Below are 22204 nucleotides of genomic sequence, written 5' to 3'. Positions count from 1 at the left end.
ATCATCAAGCACCGGGTAATCTGAAATGTCCTTAGATGCTCTTTCTCTCTGATGACCTTGTTTTTATTGAGCATTGGCATGATTTCTAATTCTTATGGAAGCTTTTAGGTAATTTCATTTTGTGTGAAAAAGAAGCAGGGACTACAGCTGACATGGAATAAATACAAGTCCTTCACCTATTGATTTATAAGTACAGCAAAGATTGGAACACCTGCAGACTCATCTTGGACTCATGCTATCAGCTTTAGTAAACTAGCCATAAAACACTTTTTTCCAAGTCTGGCATGCAACTTTTCTCACAGAGAGGCTAAAAAACAACATTATAGTCCAAAAACAGTTTCTATATATCAGAGAAAGAATCCAAAATACCCTAATGTGCTCCTCCCCAGGATTTCCCACTAAAGTGTCCTTGTTAAAATAAATCAAATAAGGGCCTCCCTGGTGGCTCAGTGGTTGAGCGCTGGGTTGCGAAGCTGCCCGAAGCCTCCGGAGCGCAGGTTCGATCCTCAGCTGCTCCCCGGCCACCGGAGGAGGGTCCTGCATGTCGCGCAGACCCCTCCTGCCGCCCGCTGCTCCCCTCAGCAGTGTACTTCGGTCCTTCTGCCTGCTCTGCTCCCCGCTCTGGCTCTGGTGAATTCTCTCACCCTCCCGCGCTTCTGACTGTACCCAGTGCTTGTATAAATAAATAAATAAATCTTTAAAAAATTAAAATAAAATAAAATTATTTCAAAAAAATTTTTAAAAAATCAAATAAGTATTATCTCTTTAAAAAATTAAAATAAAATAAAATAAAATTATTTCAAAAAAAATTAAAAAAATAAATCAAATAAGTATTATCTCTGGCATAGAGCCCAAAATGGCTTACCATATCCCAGAGATTTCTTTGAAGTTAGATTTTTTTGGTGAATTTTGCATTTCCTCTCAACATATTTGTGTGCAGAATTTCATGCTAAAATATTATTTTAAATAATAATGGTCATATTCCAAGCAGAATCACCATGTGTAATACATGGCTGCAGCACTCTCATGCTGTACTGCACAACCCCTTGAGGAGTCTGGTGTAGGGTCATGCCAGGATTTATTACTACCCCCTCACTAGTACCCGCATACTGGCCAGAGCATCTTGCTCCTGGTGCACTTCTAGCTGGGTTTCTCTTCTGATAGGAGACTCACATAGTGTAGATATACTATGTTTCTCTTCTGATAGGAGACTCACATAGTATAGACATACAATGTTATAGGTCAGAAGGAGAAAGGCAATACCAGCGTCACTTATATGTGGAAGACAAAGAAACACAACAAAGGGTCAGTTGAAACTAAAACAATAACCTTTGAAATCTGATTACAGAATTGAGGCTACCTGAAAACGGGGGGCAAGAGCAGAGATGGAGGCTACAATAAACTATGGTGGAAGAGTACAGGTGCCTTGGTGGTGGGTATCATACACAGTGTTGTAAACCAGTGTTACTACAACTGAAAAAGATTTTAATAAGTGAAAAAAAAGTAAAAAAAGAACCTACCTATTCTCACTTTGTACTGATCTTTATTCAACCCATCAACACCACCAACACAACATTGTTGTGTTGAAAAACATTGTTCTTAACTAAAAGCATACTTTCACTGAACATGGGTATGATTTCTAATTTCTACAGAAGTTTTTAGGTAATTTCTTTGTTACTCAAGTCATAGAAACTGATACTAAATCCTGGCCCCACTAACCTCCCAACTCTGTGACTTCGTTTAGTTGTTCTCTGATACGATTTCAAAATATGAATAAAAATACCTGTTCTAACTACCTCCCAGTTTGTTTGAAAAGGTATAAAAACACCTACCTTGTAGGATTAGAGAAAGATTAAGTGAATTAACACTGAGAAAACCCTTAGGATGATGCAGAAGATATGCAGAGAAGTATTCCAGTATTCCTGAAATTTTTCTTAAATAGAGCTTATTACAATCTCTAATGACCTCACCTACTGACATGCAATTGTTTAGTCCCCCAGTAGACTGTAGGTTCCATATGGATAAGGGACACCACTAAACTTTCCACATATAGATGTTTAATAAACATTGGTTGAATGAATCATTGCCCTCAAAACCTATGAACACAGGGTAGAGATATTTGTAACAAGAAAAGAAAAGAGAAAATTGAATACCAGAGTAAATTTTACATTTTTAGAAAATCACTGTTTCAGGGATAAAGATTTTGGTAAATGGATGGCGTGGAGGATGACATGACTATGAGGCAGCTTTAAGTGGTAGGTGAACTGGCTAGGTGGGATTGTGCTTTGCTCTCTTTATCTGCAAGCAGAGTTCTAAGCTGAATAAATTAGAGGATATAAAGGGGCACAAACTGGGGATAGCTACCATCCAGAAATGAATTTGGGGTCAAAAATTAGTATCTAAGCAGAATATTTAGGTTAGTTTATTGTGTGAAGCACAAAGTAAATATTCTTTATAACATCCTCATACGTCCCCACTAAATCCATGGTGAATCATTCATTTGTTAAAAATACGTGGTGCTGGGGTCCTCTGAGGCATGTGATGAAATATTGAGTCCAGTCTCAAGGTGAAAATACAACATGCCGGGGTCCCACAACTGGGTTGTAGCTAAACTGGGATTTTCCTCCAAATGAGAGGACATGAGAAAGATGTTCCTCAATAAGAAAAAAAAAAAAAAAGAAAAAGGCAGAGGCATTGATACCTGTGGGTGAGATAATGGACAGGAGGGTATGCTCCATGAGTGTGGGAGAATATTTCAATAAAAGCAAAGCAGTGACCAGGGACCCATCCTAGCTGTGTGGCTCTGAAAGGGCTCACAGAGGCTCTCCATTTACAGCTTGCCTAAAACCGTGTGAATTAACAGTGACACAGGTCACAGCCCTAACATACCACTTGGCTCTTCTTTTCAAGTTTGCCTCTCCTAAAATGGTGAATTCCTTAAAGACAGGGATATGTATTATGAAGCCTGACTGACAATGGTTCAAGTTAATGAAATTAAATGGGAAGTTGATGCAGCCTCTCTGGGACTATTCTGTGATCCCGTTGTTTCCCCTTCACCTTCCCTTCCCTGTAACTCAGTTCCAGTATGTTCCCTTACACATATTTCTTGTACCTCAAGGTACAATAAATTCTTTCAGCAGAAATGTCCAGAGATTTAAAATTGCCAATGGAGAGTAGGGAGAGAGGCTCAAGGAGATGGAAGACCTGAGCTTCAGGAAGATGGAAGACCTGGCTGGGCCGACACACTGAGCCAAGCTCCATCACTCTCCCCTGAAAAATGGAATGGAAGGGGGTCACTACGATCTAGAATTTCTGAATTTAGTCAAGCACAAAAAGTCTTCTAGATTAATAAGTAAAAGAAAAACCTCTCCAAAGACTTTTGGGGGTCTCAAGCAAACTTCTCCTTATAAATGAAATACATGTGAACAAATACAAAGACTCATTGAAACAACAGATGCATTAGAGTGGCTATTTCAGGGAAGGACCAGGGAAAGAAGAATTTAAGGGAGAAGAAACAAAGCATGTGAGGACCCTTACACAGACTTATTTTGACAGCTTGCTACAAACTAATGTGGATCCCAAAACTTGCAAGGTGACCATAGATCTGAGGCATCAGCAGAGGAGGAGGGAGTGGGGGGTCTAAACAGGGGAGGGATGAGCACAAGGGACTGTGGTGATGGATCAGGCCACTGTGGTGCTGGGAGAACTACTGGGACTACTCCTAAAGGGAGAGATCAAATACTGTCCAAAAATTAACAAAGATGTAAGAAAATAAATAAACTTAATGAATAGCAAGAACAACAACAACAACAACAACAAAAAAAAAAACCCACCCAAATTAATGAATAGTGTCTGGTTTTAAAAAAAAAAAAATTGTGTTGATCCAACTCTCTACATGTGAGGCCCAAAGCTCTGGGTGAGGGGCATAATTCATAGAAACTGGAAACGGTAGAGAAAGTGGGGGATAGGGAATTGCCGGCAACATTAGGGAGTAGGGAGAATCAAAAAGTGAAAGGGGTACAGAGACAGCCTGCAATGTCAAAGGATGAGGGACAGGAAGGAGGGACATATCCTGCCCAAGCCCATGGTTCCAGACTTTCAGAATGGTCCCCTTTTCATCAGGCCCTGCTAAAAAGGCAAAAAGGCCCATCTAGAAAGCTTTACATAATGAAGCATTATGTAAAGAGTGAACTTAATTAAGGTGATGCTGTTGACCAGAACAAACAGCAATAAAGCAGAAGTGATTAAAAACATGTCAATCACGTTTATCCCTCTGAGCATGGATGTGTACACAGCCTCCCATCTGCTGTGCTGCTCCAGCCACCAGGCCCACTGGCCTGTTCTCTTGGTGGTGAAGGTGCAAACAAGAGAGGCACTCCTGTGACAATGGAGCTGCACAAATCTGCTCATTTTACAGGTAGCAAAAGAAAAGAACAACAACAGAGTGTGCTGACTTTCCTGCTGGTAAGCCCTGCTTTGGGTTGAATTGTGTCTACCCCAGCCCCAAATCCATATATTGAAGCACTAACCCCCAGTACCCGAAAAGGTGGCCACATTGGGAAATAGGATAGTCAAGGAAGAAGTGGTAAAGGTGAGGTCACACTGGAACTGGGCAGGCCCCTAACCCCAGATGACTGCTGTACTTATAAAAAGGGGAAATTTGGATACACACACACACACACACACACACTTGAAGAACAACATGTGAAACGAAGGCAGAGATTGGGGTGACACTTCTACAGGCTTCCAGAACTGTAAGATAATAAAATTGTGTTTGCAATGGAATAATATTCAATAATCAAAAAAGATAAACTCATGCCATTCACAGCAACATGGATGGAGCTAGAAGGGATTATGCTCAGGGAAATAAGTCAGAGGAAAAAGAAAAATATTGGATGGTTTCACTTATAGGACTAATATAGGGGAACCAAATAAGACATCAGGGAAAAATAATAATACACAACAAAACAAAAACAGGCAATTATAAACCAGAGACATCCTGCAGGGGAGGAGGGAGAAGGATCAGAAGGAGGGAGGGAGGAGCACAGGGGACTGAGGTGATGGTGCACAGGTACGTTAGTGAAGGAACTTCTATGGGGACTACACCTTGGGGTGGGGGGAATACCATTGTTTAAAAATGAACAATGATGTAAAATATATATAAATAAAAATAAATAAAATTGTGTTTGAAGCCACTTAGTGAGTGATGATTTTCTATTGTAGCTATGGAAACTAATCCTACAATCCTACTCTTATGGGTCCATCTACATGCCTTCACAAAACAACCTCATTGTATTTTCTCCTTCCAGGCAAGACCAGAGTGGGTATAAGCTGCTTGGTTAACCAGCTGAGACTAACCAGCCAAACCATTCCCCACTGTCTGTAACTCATTCATAGTCTCCTGACAGGTCACTTATCTCCCCACACAAAGTGGATAAGCAAGCACACCTTCTAAAGCTCCACCCACTGGGGGGACTTTTCCTCCTGTTTTCCAGGGTCACCCTGCTACTAGACAGCCACAGTTCATTTTATGATTTTGGACCCATAGACTGAGCTAACACATCTGTATTAGTTTCCTGCCTGTGGTTGCTATAATAAATTACCACAAACTGAGCGGCTTAAGACAGTGGAAATTTGTTCTCTCATAGTTCTGGAGACCAGAAGCCTGAAATCAAGATGTTTGTGAGTTAGTTCCTTCTGGAGGTTCTGAGGGAGACTCTGTGACATGCCCCCTTCCTAGATTTTGGAGGCTTCTAACAACCCATGACTTTCCTTGGCTTGTAACACATCACTCTAGTCTCCACCTCCCTCTTCACATCACCTTCTGTGTGTGTATATTTTCTCTTCTTCTGTTTCTTTTAAGGACACATGTCACTGGATTTAGGATCTGCAAGGGTTATATTACTCAAATGTAGTTTCATTACATCTGCAAAGACTTTTTCCAAAGAAGGACACATTCACATGTGTTCCATACACATGTCCCAGGTGGATATATTTCTGGGAACCACATTCAATGCACCACACCATACATGAACAAGTGACCCAGTATCCTTCTGTCCACTGGCCATCAACGTGACTGCAAGTGCGAGCTGAGGGAGACAAGCCAGGACACCAGTGATGGGTACTGGCTTTCTCAAGCAGCCTACAGATGCCCTCTGGTTCTATGCATGCCCAGTTGCAGCTGTACTGCTTCCATCACATGGTAGGTTCATCCAATCTTATGATTTAGTAGGTCTGACAAAACCCCAGACCGTGCCAGGGCCCAGTAAGCTTGCCAGGAACTATTTTTAAAAAGCCTGTCTGGTTCTTTGCTACAGGTGACCTGGCCATGTACCAGAGCCCTAGGCATGTATGTCATGGGTCTCCTATTAGAGGTGGGCATACATTCCCTACACAGCATAATTTCCTACCATGGACATCTCAAGTACCACAACTTCTGTGAGTTCCTATGGCCCTGGGGGCAGGACCACTTGTGCTTGCTGCCTGGATTTGCTGCGGAGCCCTTCTCACTCAGAACTCTGCTCCAAGATGGTGGCCCTCCATGTTACCAAGGATGGTTTAGAACACCACTTGAGTAAGGAAAATACCTTCATACTATCCCATTTTCCATCCAGAATCTCTTACATAGCAGAGGATTTTATACATGTTAGCCATTGTCTTGATTCTTTTGTGCCTCTTTTTGTCTCTTCTCCCCTGCTGTAGAGATATGGTGGCCCTGTGGCTTCACTGCCTGAAATGCAAGTCACATGCTGTTTTGGTTCTGTGAGGCAACTCTAGACCTCTTAACCTTTTATCAATATATGAAGGGACCCAGTTGTTATTCCCATGAGTCAGGCACTGAATTAGGGTGAATTCCTTGTGGTCCCAAGTCCCACAGAACTATAGTCAGGTGGGAGAGACAAACCAGCAGAGGAGGCAGGAGATGGTCATGTGTGTTACTTCACTTCTGTTTTTTCAATAATTATTTAACCTCTTTATACCTTCATTTATCCTTCTGTATAATAGAAATAATACTGCCTACTATCAATATTGTGACAACTAAGTGAGATAATTCAGGTAAAGTGCTTCTAAAAGTGCCCATCCCATAACAGCTAAAAGAATGCCCAGTTCTCTCAGACAGTCAACTAAATGGCACCAGTGGTGTCCAGGCCTCCTGACTGACCCACAGGACATGCCAACACCAGACAAATCACTGAGGAAAAAAAGAGTATCTTCTTTTTTTTCCAGTCAGCTTTATTTCCCAGTCAGCTCGCACTTGCTGGACTGGGAAACCCAGTTAATCCTCCTTCACGACACAGAGTCATACTGAGTCCCTACAAACTCTCAAACCACAGGCACCTTAAATATTTCTGAAAAGTCATTCCTCTATCAGTAACACCCCAGGCCTCCCTCCTCCTTTACCTCCTCCTTCCTCCTTACCTCTTCCCACCCCTCTCCCTGCAAATCCATTCACAGCAGTGAAAGTACAGCCATAGAGGAAAGGGGAGAACTTGGCTTCTCTCCCAAGGCAAACAATTATGGAAGCATTAACTTCCCTTAATGGGCAAAGCAACATTAAGCAGATGGAAGCCCGGACTCTGGTCACTTTGCAGAGAGCCCAAGCTGCGAAGGGGCTGCCCGTGTTCTTCTGTGACCTCTAAATTAAAACTTAATTGGCCATTAATGGATTCATCTAATTAAAAATACTCATAATTAAGCATGAAATAGAAAAGCAGCCTGCATTTTGGACTTGGAGAGTGCAGAACTACATTTGATATGGTCAATAAACTCATACTTAAGAGCATATTCAATTATTTCCTGTTGCTTTTATGCAGTGCCTGCAACACACAGGAAAGCCCCATCCGGTGCCCCATACTTCCTGGTATCACCATTCCCAGTCCAGAAACTTCAGGACAAGCAACAGTGAGAATGGTGGCTTTACTCAAGAGGTGCAATAGGAACAATAAGGAAATATGATTAGAAATATGATGCAACTGCTGCTCTAGTTTGGAACAGAGCAATATCCCATTCTGGAACCCCTCTGTCCATTTAAGGCATCCTTTTATTTCCTTTTATTAGCTGTGTGACTCAGGTGGAAAGGGATTAGCTGAGGGAAAGAGAATGCTCCCAGAAGCCGGGAAGAACACTGGGTAAAATAGACCTAACTTGTTCCTCTTCCAAGTAGACAATGGTTCTCACTCCAAAAAGGAAGTTTCTGAATTCCATCTCCACAGCAGTTGAAGTCCCAATAGTCCTCAAGAGGCTGTGGTTACGTTCACTTTAGTGGTTGAACTACGGCCCCTCCACAGCAGGAATGCATCTTGTCGGGCTCTTAATCTCCAGGATCCAGTACGATGTTGAAATCTATCTGGTATAGAATAAATGTTTGTGGAAGGAAAGAATAAATTCACTAGCCATCACATCATGAGAGGTCATATCGGTGTTAGTTCTCCAAATAGCGATCTTCTCCACTAGTTTTAAAGAATTCCTCTGAAATTCATTTTGAGCACAGAGATAAACATAGTAAGAACAGCAGGCCATGACCCTCCAGATCAGGCACCTCAGGTGGGCAGTGTCACCCCTGAGGGTGGGGTAGACACAGTGTACGAGGTCGCCAGCTTTGCACCAGGACTGGACAGCACTGTCCATGACTTTGGATTCAGGGCTAAGACCAAACCATAGAGCCTTGGTGAATCTCAGAGTAAAATCTACAGTACTGGGCCCCTTGTGCTGACTTGGTCAGGAGCTCCATGTGTCACCCCAATTGGTCAGCCTTGTGCATCTTCTCCCCAGCTGACAACCCAATTAGATTAACCTGCGTGGAGAACTCAGGGGCCGGAGGATGCAGAAAACTTCCTCAAACGTTTACTTCCCCTGCAAGGCAGAGCTCCCTGTTTCACTATGGCTGAATGATAAGATCAAGGTGTGCTAGGGAGATGTGTCAACCCCTAATCTCTGCAAATGCCTGATCAGTAAGAGACTGCATTGTTCTAGATGGTTCAGTTGGCCAAGCTGCTGTTTGGTTTCATGGACTCTCCTGGTTTGAAACCCTAATGGACAGCTTCCCAGGAAAACTTAACTTTGACCTATTTAGAGAAAAAAGGCATCTGACCTGTCCCATAAATTTTGGGCCAGACTCTTCCCATCACCAATGGACAGTGATTGCAGGATGGATACCATCAATCTGATCTGATCTGTTTACATGCAACACCAAAATAGAAACAGGAAAGGAGCAAGGTCCAGTTGAACTGGAATCTCTCCCCTGCACACTCCAGGCACTGATTATAATTCTTATGAATAAACTTCCGTTGGACCCTGATGTTATCTTCCTCCACCCACAACCACTGAGAAGAAAACAGTTCCCAACGAGGGACGACCCAGCTGTAAACCCTCTGGAAAAAAGAACTATCGAGATTCATGAAAATACAACAGGACATTCTGTTTTAGAGAATACTTTTTCCCAGCGAAAGTGCACCCTTTTTATCTAAGGGGCAATTAACTGGCTGCTGGAAACACAAGTCTGTGTTACCACTGCTTGACAGGCTGCTGTTCTCCAGGGGAAATTGCACATAAGGCAGGAACGATCGATTCTAAGTTTTTTGAAAGAAATATTTTTCCTTTAACAAGCAATGTGTGTTTGTTACTGTACTGCCTCACAAATACAGAACATGCCAGTGTTAAGACCAATTTTTTTTGGCAAAGAAATTCAGCATAAAAAGGGTAAAAGGATAGACATAATTTCAAGGCAGGGCTCATTCACCAACTTTTTTGTTCATTTAAATTCATATGAAGGTAGCTTTGGTTTATCGCATTATATAGGCTTCAAGGTATAGCATTGGAGTTTGAGATCTGTATGGGCTGAATTATGATCCTGATAACAATATGCTATGATCCTGATAACAATAATGCTACAGATAATAAGGAGCATTATTTTTGATGTAGAGAGTAACCTAATGGCTTTCAAAGAGCGGCCACCTCCTCCACCCACCTGGAACTTGTTAGAAAGCCACATTTCTGGGCCTCACCACAAATCTACTGAAACGGAAAGGCTGTGTGTGGGTGAGACTAGCAATCTTGTTCTTAACAAGCCCTCAAGGTGATTAAGATGCATGCTAAAGCATTGAAAAATAATACTCCTGGCCTGGCTCCTGCCCCAAGGGACATTCTGATTTAATGGTATAGGGAATGATTTTGGCCCGCGAGTCTGATCAGCTACCCAGGTGATTGTAACATGCAGCAAAATGCAAGAACCACAGGCTTAATAGGCAAGAATTCGTCCCCACACTGGCTGTGCCTGGCATGTGCAGCCACTTTAACTCTGAAGGGCAAATTTTCAAGGAGTTATTTGCCTTTCAACAAGTCAAATCAATAATTTAGATAGACAGGCTGCCGCTAGAAAGAGTCCGAAGCACAACTCTTCTCTATTGCAGTCACAGGCCACCCAGCCCACAGCGTTTTCCTTGAGCTCAAGGCAGGGATACAGTTGGTAGAGCAAGATGGAAATTCTATGAGCTTCTGGGCCTGAGAGGCCATCAGAGGAGCAACAGGTGTAGGCTTCTGTGTAGCAAAGATCACAGGGTGTACAGGTGGCTTAACAGAGTCAGGATAGGTGTGGAGCAGAAGCCTAGCCTGGGAAGTTAAAAGTAGAAAGGAAACACCGGGGAAAGTCAAATGGCATCAAAGAACAAGAAACAGGCAACGCCAATCAGAAGCCTGGCCCAAGGATTATATGCTAGATCATAGAAAGTCTGACACTGGGTGGGAGGAAGGACATGGGCAGACAGAGTAATAGGAGTCAAGCACTAAGAACCAAATGCAAACGCTGTGACAAGGGTGTTGGCAGTGAGAACGTCCCTGAAATAGATCCTGTTTGAAACCAGCCATGGGGCACCCCAGGGCAAGGAGACACAGAGGAGCAAGCTGCAGAGCCCAGGCTGGCCCAGTGGCATGGTGCCGATGTCGTGTCTGCCATGACCGGGCCTCTCTCTCTGCTAGACACGAGTCTCTTCAACAGCAGGAAGGTAGGATGTAAGTCCAGCTTTGCTTTGGGTAAATATCAAGCTGTGGGCTAGGAAATCTAGATTTGGGTCCTACCTCTGCTGCTACCTCCTATGTCTGTTGCTTTAGGCCATTTCTTTTTTATCTTTGCCCCCTCTAACCTCTTCTATAGAAGGAGGCCAGCAGGATGCAATACTGGATGATGTCCAAAGGCATGTCTCCACTCTAAAACTCGGTGGCCTCCCCACCAAGTTTTTTTGTGCTATGAAAATCCATAGCACAAATGGAATTGGCAGGCAAGATTACAGGGGACACCTGTCTGCCCCTGGCTCCCTGTGACATATGGTATTCGACGGTACTTCCAAGGCCTCCATGGTCTGTGGGAAGTAGACTTGACTTTCTAGGTCATCTGTGGGACCAAAGCACAACCCGCAACCACAATGATTCAGACTTAGAAGTGCATTTGTTGACTAAGTTTAACAAATGGGAACTTTTACAAATTTTCCCTAAGGAAGGCCCCTATCTGCCAGCAGAGACAGCAAAGCAGAACGCAGAGATTGTAGAGTTCTCTTCAGCTGTGGTCTGTGTGCAATGGGTCAGAAGTCGGGGTAGGAGGAGTAAGAAGTGAAGAAAAGGACCCCAGACACATGAAGAGTGTGACACTAACACTACCTTAAGACCCCCTCCTACGTTTCCCAGAGGGTCATCCAGGACCCCATTGTAGGGTAAGGAAAAATGTCAGGCTTTTCTGCCCTCCCGCCATCAGGATAGATGATGGATCCTTGCAGTCCTGAATGCATGCCTGATGGCGGGCACCTGGAGTAGGGTGTGGGCATAGGTAGATGGGATTCACCTGGGCTAAGACTGTGCTTTTAAGGGTGGCGTCACGGGGACGCCAGTAAAAAACCGAAGAAAAAGCCAAGCAGAAGCCTAGCGAGAAGCAAGAGAAGAGAAGCAGAGAAGGCCGGAGAGCCCAGATAGAGTGAAGACTTGCTGGGGGCTGGGAGGCCTGCCAGCCTTCCGGCCCCCCAGCACTCTTGCCTGCTGTGTACCGGGTAAATCCCAATAAAAGCCTGCAAAAACCACTGAGGACTCTGACTCCTCCTTTACCTGGTCTGCATGGGATCTTACCCAGTCTGCTCTGTGTCCATTCCTGTCCCTACACCCATCTAGCTATGTGCTTGCCCATAGCATTCCCAGTCAGAGCCAGCCAACCAAAGGGGGCCATCTGGACTGGGAGAACCCATTAGAGCATTACAGGCTCCCGGTTAGTTCTTTTCTAGTTCTGAACAACAGCCTCTCCCAGCCTGCCTCAGGCTTGAAATCACACATTCTAGAAGCATCTACCCAGGGGAGGAGATGCCTCTCCCTGGAAAGGGAAGAGAAACCTTTAGGGACATGGACCAGGCCTACATGCTGCAGGCAGAAGGCAGGGCTGGGCAAGACACAGCCCTCTCCATCATCCCCTGCTCTGTGATCTCAGCTGCCTGCCTGCAATGTGCACGTACACACAGCCCTTGATCATCCTCTCCAGTCCCCAGGCAAGTTAGCGTTAACTAGGCAGCTTCAGGGAAAGTGCAGGCAGGGACTTTGGGGGAGTTCAAAAAGCTTCTGAGATAAGGACAGAGAAATCCGGGGCGGGGGGTTAATGAGGCAGTAAATTTTAAGGCTAATAAGGATAGTAAATTTTAAGAGATCTTGGACAGGGCAGTGAAAGACTAAGATGAGGGCTGTGAAGCTGGACACAGCTGCACAGGGGAGTGCAGCCACTGAGAGAGAGTCCATCACAAAGGATGACGAGATTTTAGAATAGAGAAAAAAGGTTTAAATGTCCCCTAGACACAGGCCCAGATTGCACCGTTTGCACCTCCTTGGCATTGCTGCCTTGGAGTCTTTGCTTTTGTTCTTTCTCCTCTAAAATAAAGTAAACAGACTTTACTTTCTTGAACAAAGTTTGCTTCTCTCTGCTTACTTATCTGAAAACTCTGTGAATTCCTTTTTACGGCTTCATGGGACAAGAACCTGTGGTGGTTCAAGGGCTATATTAATAGCGCACACCGGCTTCAATCTCCTCTCTCTTCACTTCATAGCTTCAAACCTAGTTTGGCTCTTGGAAGCACAAAAGACAAATTCAGAAGTGGAAACAACTGATGGAGAGAGAACTGATGACCAAAATAAAGGAAATCATCATGAGAGTTCTCAGCAATTTCAAAGCACTTGAACCTCTAGTCCAGGTGAATTTTATCATGACAATCATCACCAAGCGCATTTGTCTGGTTTTTTGGGAGTTGATTCTATTACCTTCTTTTATGAATTCAACCTCAAAATGGTTTCATAGGCTCTGGATCCATGTTTATTTATGGACACACAAAAAATAGTTTATTTCACTTTAATATTAAGGAAAATTCAATCAAAGTGCATGGTTCAATCCTTTCAAAAAGTCTTTTTAATTTTTTTCCTAACTCCTACCATGAAAAAACAAGCGTTAGCATAAGTCAAATTACAAACTGAAGACCCAATTTAACAAAACAGTTGGATTTGGAGGACTTTGGGACAAGCAAATGTTAAATGTAAAAGAAAGCTGAACAGAAGGGAAGAGGGTCCCCTTGTTGGGACAAACAGGTGGTCACGCAGAGCCCCACTTTACTCACCTAAGGAAGCTCTTGCCCAGGACTGAGCTTGTCCAACCTGAGACCTCAGAGCAGTAAGTGGTTTAGGAGCGCCACCCTGTGTCAGACTCAGAAACTACAACACCTTTTACTGGAATTGACCCTTGTCATCAAGTGATAGTCTCAGTACTTCCTGGGCCACACAGAAGGCTGATGATTCAGGTGTCTCAGAGTGGAAGCCCTCTCACTCACTAACCATGTACATGTCCTTGACCTTGTCCTCAAATCCTCCCCATCCTTCTATCCTATGCCTGGGCAACAGCAAAGCCTCATCCCAAACCCTTTTGGAGTCTCGAAAACTCAACCACCTCAACATCAGTTGACTCTCCAAGTTGGTCCACATCTTGCCGAATTTACAGTCAGGGATGAGTGAGCCTTGGTCTAAGGATGGAGAAAGGAAGCACAAGATAGCTTAGGATGGGCTGGTGTTGACACAGGAAGCGTGGTAAGATGGGGCAGAGTTCAGAGAGAAGGGCAGGGGCTCCAACTCCCTGTCTTGGTCACATACAATGTTAAAACACTTTACTGCCTCAGAAAGTCATCTTCTTGCAATGATCTTATAGATTAATCTGTATATTCCCTGTGAAAACAAAGGATACCTTTAATTATACTTGCAAAATAATGATCATGAACTTCGTGTGTTAAAAATGAATCTGACTTCCTCTTTATTTGGTTTCCATTACAAATGGTAGCCTTCAAATCACTGCTCAGAGCAAAGATGGTGGTAGTGAGGACAGGATGGAACAAAGAGGCAGGGCAGGGAGGAGCTGAGAACAGAAAGGTCCATCCTCCACATGGGGGAGTAATACTGACATGTTCTCTGTGCTGTTTGTTTCCACTTCCCTAGGGGAGCTTCTAAATTCAGTTGTTTGCCTCTTCAAATCCATTCCCAGGCTTCCCTTCCTAATGGACAGAGGGCTGAATGGAGTTTTGAAATGTAGGAAGTCTTGAATTTGTCCATCTCAGGGACTGAGTCAGATGGGCTCATTAAAAAACAAAACAAAACAAAACAAAAAATAAAACAACCTGTGACATCAAGGTCCTTGAGCTCAAAGGTGATCTGGCCTCCCTGAAGCAAGAAGGGAGGTCAGGGCCTGGGGGGAGGGTCTTGATGGAGGGTGAGCATGACTGTGCTCTCTGATGCTGTTGCCTTCCAATCTTGGAAGTTCCCTTGGGAAGGTTCACAGGTGTGGTTGATTTGTAACCTCCCTATGTCCTTTTACTTTCTCTCCAGCAGGTGGCGCAAGACGATTCACGTTTATAACGACTTGAGGACCCTCTTTATTCTCAAGATTGGTTTTGGGAATGGAAGCTTTGAAACTCAGTTCCCAAGCATAAGAACAATTATGAAAAATATCGAGCTTAGAATGAACTTATTTAGATAATTCAATTAACTAAGGCAGGAAGGACAGAGATAACAGGAAAGGGGAGGGAGGCTTCCAGTGGCTTGGATAGGGCATTTCACTGGAAAGTTTTTCTAGAGAGCACACAGAAGAATTTCAAAATGTTAATAGGTTGATGAGTTCACAAATTTATTTTTTTAATTTCTACATTTTTCTTCCTTTTCCAATATTTTGGCACTAAGCAGATCTTAATTTCATACTTGCCAAATATTCCACAGTATTACAAAAATCTTTCATGTCAATATTTTATTCACTATGTTTCTAATGTGCTGATTCCTATGTTCTACCTTTGTTAGTAGTCGGTAAAATTTAACTTTCCTTTGGTGACTGGGGATGTTGGTAGTCTTCTGTTACACAGCTGTAAGTGTACTTTTTGATGACACAATCCATAGAAGACAAATGGAATATGAACCCTTCTATCACCCACACCATACTTAGAGTTACGTTTCTATATCAAATGCTACCAGGTTAATTTTTGTTCTCAAAGACATTGTTGAAAGATTTTTTTTTTAAATTGCATTCCTTGATAAGGATGTGCGCTGTTGTTTTCTGATCATGGTGAGGTCTTGGCTGAAATTTCATTACCAGAAATGAAAAGGCTTCTCCAGCCCCCTTCCCAACACATCCCTCCCCCACTAAAGAGACATCCTGGGGGGCTCAGTTCGCCTCTTCCTGTCTGGCCAAGGCTACTGGTTTTCAGAAATCAGAAAAGCTTGCAAAATGTTTATTTCCATATAAAATGGAAAGACAAAGAAAAAGCAGCTCAGCTATAAATCAAGAATGAGGGGTAGGGCCTCCCCGGTGGCGCAGCGGTTGAGCGCTGGGTTGCAAAGCTGCCCACAGCCTCTGCAGCGCCCATTCGATCCCCAGCTGCTCCCCGGCCACCAGAGGAGGGTCTCACATGGCACGCAGACCTCTCCTGCCGCCCGCTGCTCCCCTCAGCAGTGTACTTCGGTCCTTCTGCCTGCTCTGCTCCCCGCTCTGGCTCTGGTGAATTCTCTCATCCTCCTATGCTTCTGACTGTACCCCATGCTTGTATAAATAAATGAATAAATGAATGAATGAATAAATAAATAAATAAATAAATAAATAAATCTTTAAAAAAAAAAAAAAGAATGAGGGGTAAATGAGCTGGCTTATACCAGGAAGCACGAGTATGCCTGCATCCCAGGGGTTCTGGTCTTCCCCACTCAAAACCTTAGGAAGACATTTGACCTTATTTACAAACACGCTCATCTCTTCAGTTCGATAAGAGTAACTCTGAAATGTTCTTGGTTAGTAATTCAATAGGAAAATAAAAGTTTGAGTTGCCCAAGTTTCCAGGGGAGATTATTTGACTTGCTGACCACATTTTTCCAATTAATTCCTCATTCAGCAAACATTTATTGAGCACTTACCATGAGCAAAGAGCTGTGCTACATCTGAAGGTACCGAGAAGAATGTTCTAAAATCTCTACTCTCCAAGAGTGTGCACACTAGTAGGAAAAATAGACAAAAGGCATGGCATTTTTAAAAGCTGCATTGTAATAGTGGTTATTGTTGAAGGATGTAATAATAATAATAAAATGGTAATAATGATGATGATGATAACTAATAAAATACACTTTGCATATATTAATGAAGCAGAGAGCAAATTATGCCTAACTCCCTCTGGAGAGGTAAGGTTACCTGCCAGCCCTCTTGACACACTCCTGTCCCTTCAAGGAGGAAAAAAAGGCCAAGGTAGGGAGACCAGGCCAGAGAAAAGTAAGTACTAAGACTTGAAGCCTTGAGAATTTACAGTCTTCAAAGAAATGCTAACTAAGCATGTGTGTGTGTGTGTGTGTGTGTGTGTGTGTGTGTGTACCTCCTATCTCACAACTGTTCTACTAATTCCAGTCCCCTCAACTCGTTTGGATTCACTTGCTGGATGGTTAACACAAGAAGACTCTGTGGCCCCTGCCTAAACCACAGCCTGAAACCTGCCCACTAATTTGGAGCAATGGTGGAATTCCTTGTTTCTTCTCTCATAGAGCTCACCAACCTGCATTTTCTGTCTTCCAGCATCTGGAAACAGCTGTTTCATGTATTTGGTTTAGTCTTCTTGTTTTTTAAGGCAGGAGGGCATAGGACTCAATCCTTCATGGTGGAAGTAGCCGTCTCCTGTATCTTTTTGACAAGATTAAATTAGTTTTTTTCAATCAACTTTCGTGGAGCTATAATTTATATACATTAAAGTTCACAGTTTATGTCTATAGGTTGTTGGCTTTGACAAATGTATGCAACAGATAATCACCACATCTATCTCCCCAGAAATGTTCCTCATTCCTTTTAGCAATCAGTTTTTATCCAGTCTCTCAACCCAAGCAACTGCTTACCCGATCTCTATCACCATAGATTAATTGCACCTGTTCTAATATTTCAACTACATGTAATCAGTTTCTCTTTTGTATCTCTTTTGTTTTCTCAGTTTCTCAGTATCTTTTTTGTATCAGTTTCTCTTTTGTATGATTCACTAATGCCCTTAGATGAATCAATGTATTGTTCGTTATTATTGCTGATTAGTATTCAACTGTATGGTTGAACCGCACTTTGTCTATCAATTTACTTGCCAGTGGATAGCATGCAGTTTGGGACAATTATGAATAAAACTGCCATGAACATTCCTGTGCAAGTCTTTTCATGCACACATTTCTTCATTTCTCTCAGTTAAATATCTAGCAGTGGAAATGCTGGGTCATAAGCAACTATATATTGAATTTTAAAAGAAGTTGCCAAACTATTTTCCAAAATGGTTGCTTCGCGTCACATTTCTAACTGCAATGTACAAAAGCTCCAAATTATCACCAAAACAGTTTTGCAGCTCTTTTTAATTTAAATTAGGCGAGTAGGTAGGAAGGGATAGCTCATTGTGACTTTCACTAGGGATCTGATGACTAATCACATTACACATATATTTATTTGTTTATTGGCCATTTGTATGTTCTTTTGGATTATCTATTCCAGTTTTTTTGGTTTTTGGTTTTTTGCCCATTTGGGAAGAGGTTTAATTCTGTTCTTATTCTTGGTTATAAGCGTTGCTTAGATATTATGGGTGCAGGTTTTTGTCAGATATCTGTTTTGTCAACACATTCTCACAGGTTCTTACTTGCAATCCCACTTCTGGGCTTTTGTCCCAAAGAATTGAATTCAGGATCTCAAAGATATAATAGCATTGCCATGCTCACTGCAGCACTATAAATAGCCAAGATGTTGAAATAGCCCCATGCCCATTGACAGATGAAAAGATAAAGGAAATGTGGTAGTTCATACAATGGAATATTGTTCAGTGTTTTATGAAAAAAAAGAAGGAAATCCTGCAATGTGACCACATGGGTGAACCTTGAGGACATGATGCTAAGTAAAATAAGTCAATCACAAAAAATACTCCGTGATTCCATTTAAATGAGGTACCTAAAATAGCCAAACTAATAGAAACAGGGGGTAGAACAGTGGTTCCTGGGACAGGACAGAGAGGAAAGCAGAAGTTGCTAATAAATAGGCATAAAGTGTCAATAATGCAAAACGAGTACTTTCCGGCGATCTTCTATATAACATTGTGCCGACAGTATGTTATGCACTTAAAAATCTGTTTATAGGGTATATCTTATGTTGACAATTCTTAGCACAATAAAACAAAAAAAAATTTAGAGAGTTTTGCTTATTCCTTTCAGTCTACATGGATTGTGTTCCTTTTTTATTTTGCATTATATCTCTGGTTAAAACCTCTGGTTTACTGTTGAATAGAAGTGGTGAGAATAAACATTCTACTGTCTGATCTTAGGGAAAAGAATTCAGTCTTTCACTCTAAATGTCCTGTAACCTTCAGCTTTATGCAGTTTCCTTCAGATCCCAGATTGCTGAGAGATTTTTATCAAGCAATCACTTTGAACTTTGCCATGTCCTTTTTCTTCATGCACTTTTCTTTCTTAGTCTGCTATTATGAGGACCTATTGATTTGTTTTTGAATGTTAAATCACCCTTGCATTTTTGGGAAAATCATATTTGGTCATAATGAATCACCCTTTCTTACATATTTTTGAGTTTGATTTGATAGACTGTATACAAATCTTTGTATTAGCATCATAACAGATGTTGTTATGTAGCATTCAGGTGTTTTAATCTTTTCCCCCCTCGGTTTATTACTTGGGTAATGTTGATCTCATTCAAAAAAATATTGGGATGTCTTCAAATCTGTGGGAGAGCTTTTTTTAAATTGTTAATATTTTGTCCCTAAATATTTGGTAGAATTTCCCACTTTCATGTAGGAAGATTTTTTTTTGGGGGGGGGGGTTCTCTGTGTTTTTATTTTTTAAAATACAAATACCTAAAGCTGAATTCATTTTAAAATTCCACATGAAACTTAATACTTAAGGAATATATCCTCCTCTTTTCCTCCATTTTATAAAATAAATTATTTTATTTTATATAATTCTTACATCATTTTTCATTTTTGCATAATGTATGCATTTTCATTTTGGTTATATTCCCACCCACTTTGTCCGACCCTAATCCCTCTTCTCCTCCCCCCGACCCTCACTGTAGTGTGTCTCTGGTCTATAGGTGCTTGTTGATTTTGATTTTTACTTTATTGCAATTAGTCTTTTTCCTTGTCTCTTATTCAGGTTTTCTAGATTCCTGCTATGAGTGAGATCAAGCATGATCCCTTCCAGCTCCATCCTTGTTGCTGCAAATTGCTTGAGTTTATCTTTTTTGATTGCTGAGTAATATTCCATTGTGTATATGTACCACATCTTCTTGATCCAGTCATCTATCTTTGGGCATTTGGGTTGTTTCCATAGCTTAGCTATTGTAAATAGTGCTGCTATAAACATAGGGGTGCAGGTGCCCTTTCGAATTAATGTTTCTATGTCGTTTGGGTAAATACCTAGGAGTGGAATTGCTGGATCATATGGAAGCTCCATCTTTAGCAGGTTGAGGAATCTCCACACAGCTTTCCATAGTGGTTGGACCAGTATGCACTCCCACCAGCAGTGCAGGAGAGTTCCTTTTTCTCCACATCCTCACCAACATTTGTTGTTGCTAGTTTTTTTAATATGTGCCATTCTCACTGGTGTAAGATGGTATCTCATTGTAGTTTTGATTTGCATTTCCCTGATTACATGTGATGTTGAACATTTTTTCATAAGCCTGTTGGCCATTTGCATTTCCTCTTTGGAGAAGTTTCTTTTTAGCTCTTCTGCCCATTTTTTGACTGGATTATTTTCTTTGGTTTTTTTTTATTTTTTATTTATTTTTATTTATTTTTTATTTAAATTTTATTTTTTATATTCCCCATACAATTACAACCCCCTTATTTTTATCCCAAGCCCTCCTTTCCCCACCCCCCAACCCCCATAGAGTGTCTCTGGTTCATAGTTGTTTGTTGATTTTGATGTTTTCTTTCTTATAGTTATTCTTTTTCCTGGTCCCTTATTTAAGTTTTCTAGATTCCTGCTACGAGTGAGACCATCGGTATTTTTCTTTTTCTTTCCGGCTTATTTCGCTGAGCATGATCCCTTCCAGCTCTATCCATGTTGCTGCAAATTGCATGTGTTTATCTTTGGGTGTTTTGTTTTTTTTTTTGAGTCTCATCAGCTCTTTGTAGATTTTTGTGATCAGTCCTTTATCATTAGTGTTGTGTGCAAAAATTTTCTCCCAGTCGGTGTGTTTTCTCTTTGTTTTGGTTACTGTCTCTTTTGCTGTGCAGAAGCCCTTTAATTTGATGTAGTCCCAGCTGTTTATCTTTGCCTTCACTATCACTGCTTTGGGTGATGTGTCTGTAGAGATGTCTTAGAGGTGCATGTCATGTAATGTTTCGCCTATATTTCCTTCTATTTTTTGGTTTTAGGTCTTATGTCTAATTTTATGGTTTTAGGTCTTATGTCTAGTTCTTTAATCCATTTTCAGTTGGTTTTTGTGCATGGTTTTTGTGAGATAGTAGTCAAGCTTCATTCTTTTGCATGTAGCGACCCAGTTTTCTCAGCACCATTTATTGAAAAAACTTTCTTTGCTCCAGTGCATATTCTTTGGTTCTTTGTCAAAGATTAGTTGACCATAAATCTGTGGGTTTATTTCTGGATTTTCTATTTGGTTCTATTGGTCTGTGTGTCTGTTCTTGTTCCAATACCATGCAGTTTTGATTATTATGGCTTTGTAGTATAGTTTGAAATCTGGGAGTGTGATGCCTTCATTCCCTTTTTTTTTTTTTTTTTAGGAGAGCTTTGGCTATTGGGGGGTTTTGGTGATTCCATATGAATTTCATCAATAATTGTTCTATTTCTTTGAAGAATGTCATTGAAATTTTTATTGGAATAGCATTGAATCTGTAAATTGCTTTTGGTAGGATGGCCATTTTAATAATGTTAATTCTTCCAACATGTAGGAAGATTTTTAAACTCCAAATTAAATTTATTTTATATGTATTACTGTCATGCATTCTACTCATGTATTGGCTATAATTCTACAACACATTGCTGTTATTTTTTTCTTTTAAGCCATCAGTTACATTTTAAAGAGATTTAATTAAGAGATGTCTTTATACTTAGCCCTGTAATTACTGTGCTCTTGATTCTTTTATGTAGATTTGGATTTTCATCTGGTATAATTTTCCTTGTACATAAAGAATTACCTTAACATTTCTTAAAGTATACATCTGTGGATGAAGAACTATTGAAAATTCTAGATGACTAAGAAAGTCTTCAGTTTGCCTTTGGTTTGAAGTATATTTTTGTGAGTATAGAATTGTAGGTTATTTTTTTCCTTTGAGAACTTTAAAAATATAGCTCTACTGTCTTCAAACTTGTGTTGTATCTGACAGGAAGGCTGCTGTAATTCTTAACTGTGGCCCTCTGTAAGTAATGTGTCTTTTATTCTTCTGGTTGTTTTTCAGATTATCTTTTCATTACTTTATTTAGCAATTCAATTTTATCCACCATGACATAGTTTTTATTCAGGTTTTTGCTGTTCTTTTTGCTTGGAATTCAGTGAGATTCTTGGATCTGGTACTCTAACCTGCTAATGCTAGCTACCTTGCTCTTTCTGGAATTATAGCTCTGTCTCCTCAACTGAGGAAATCTACTGCCATGCTGCCCTATCCCTGTGATAACATCTTGAAACTCTTTCCATGCAACAAGC

The sequence above is a fragment of the Talpa occidentalis genome, unplaced genomic scaffold, assembly GCF_014898055.3.
Source record: "Talpa occidentalis isolate TD23 unplaced genomic scaffold, MPIMG_talOcc4v2.1 talOcc4.12, whole genome shotgun sequence".
NCBI lineage: Eukaryota > Metazoa > Chordata > Mammalia > Eulipotyphla > Talpidae > Talpa > Talpa occidentalis.
Note: the sequence above shows the minus strand (reverse complement) of the source record.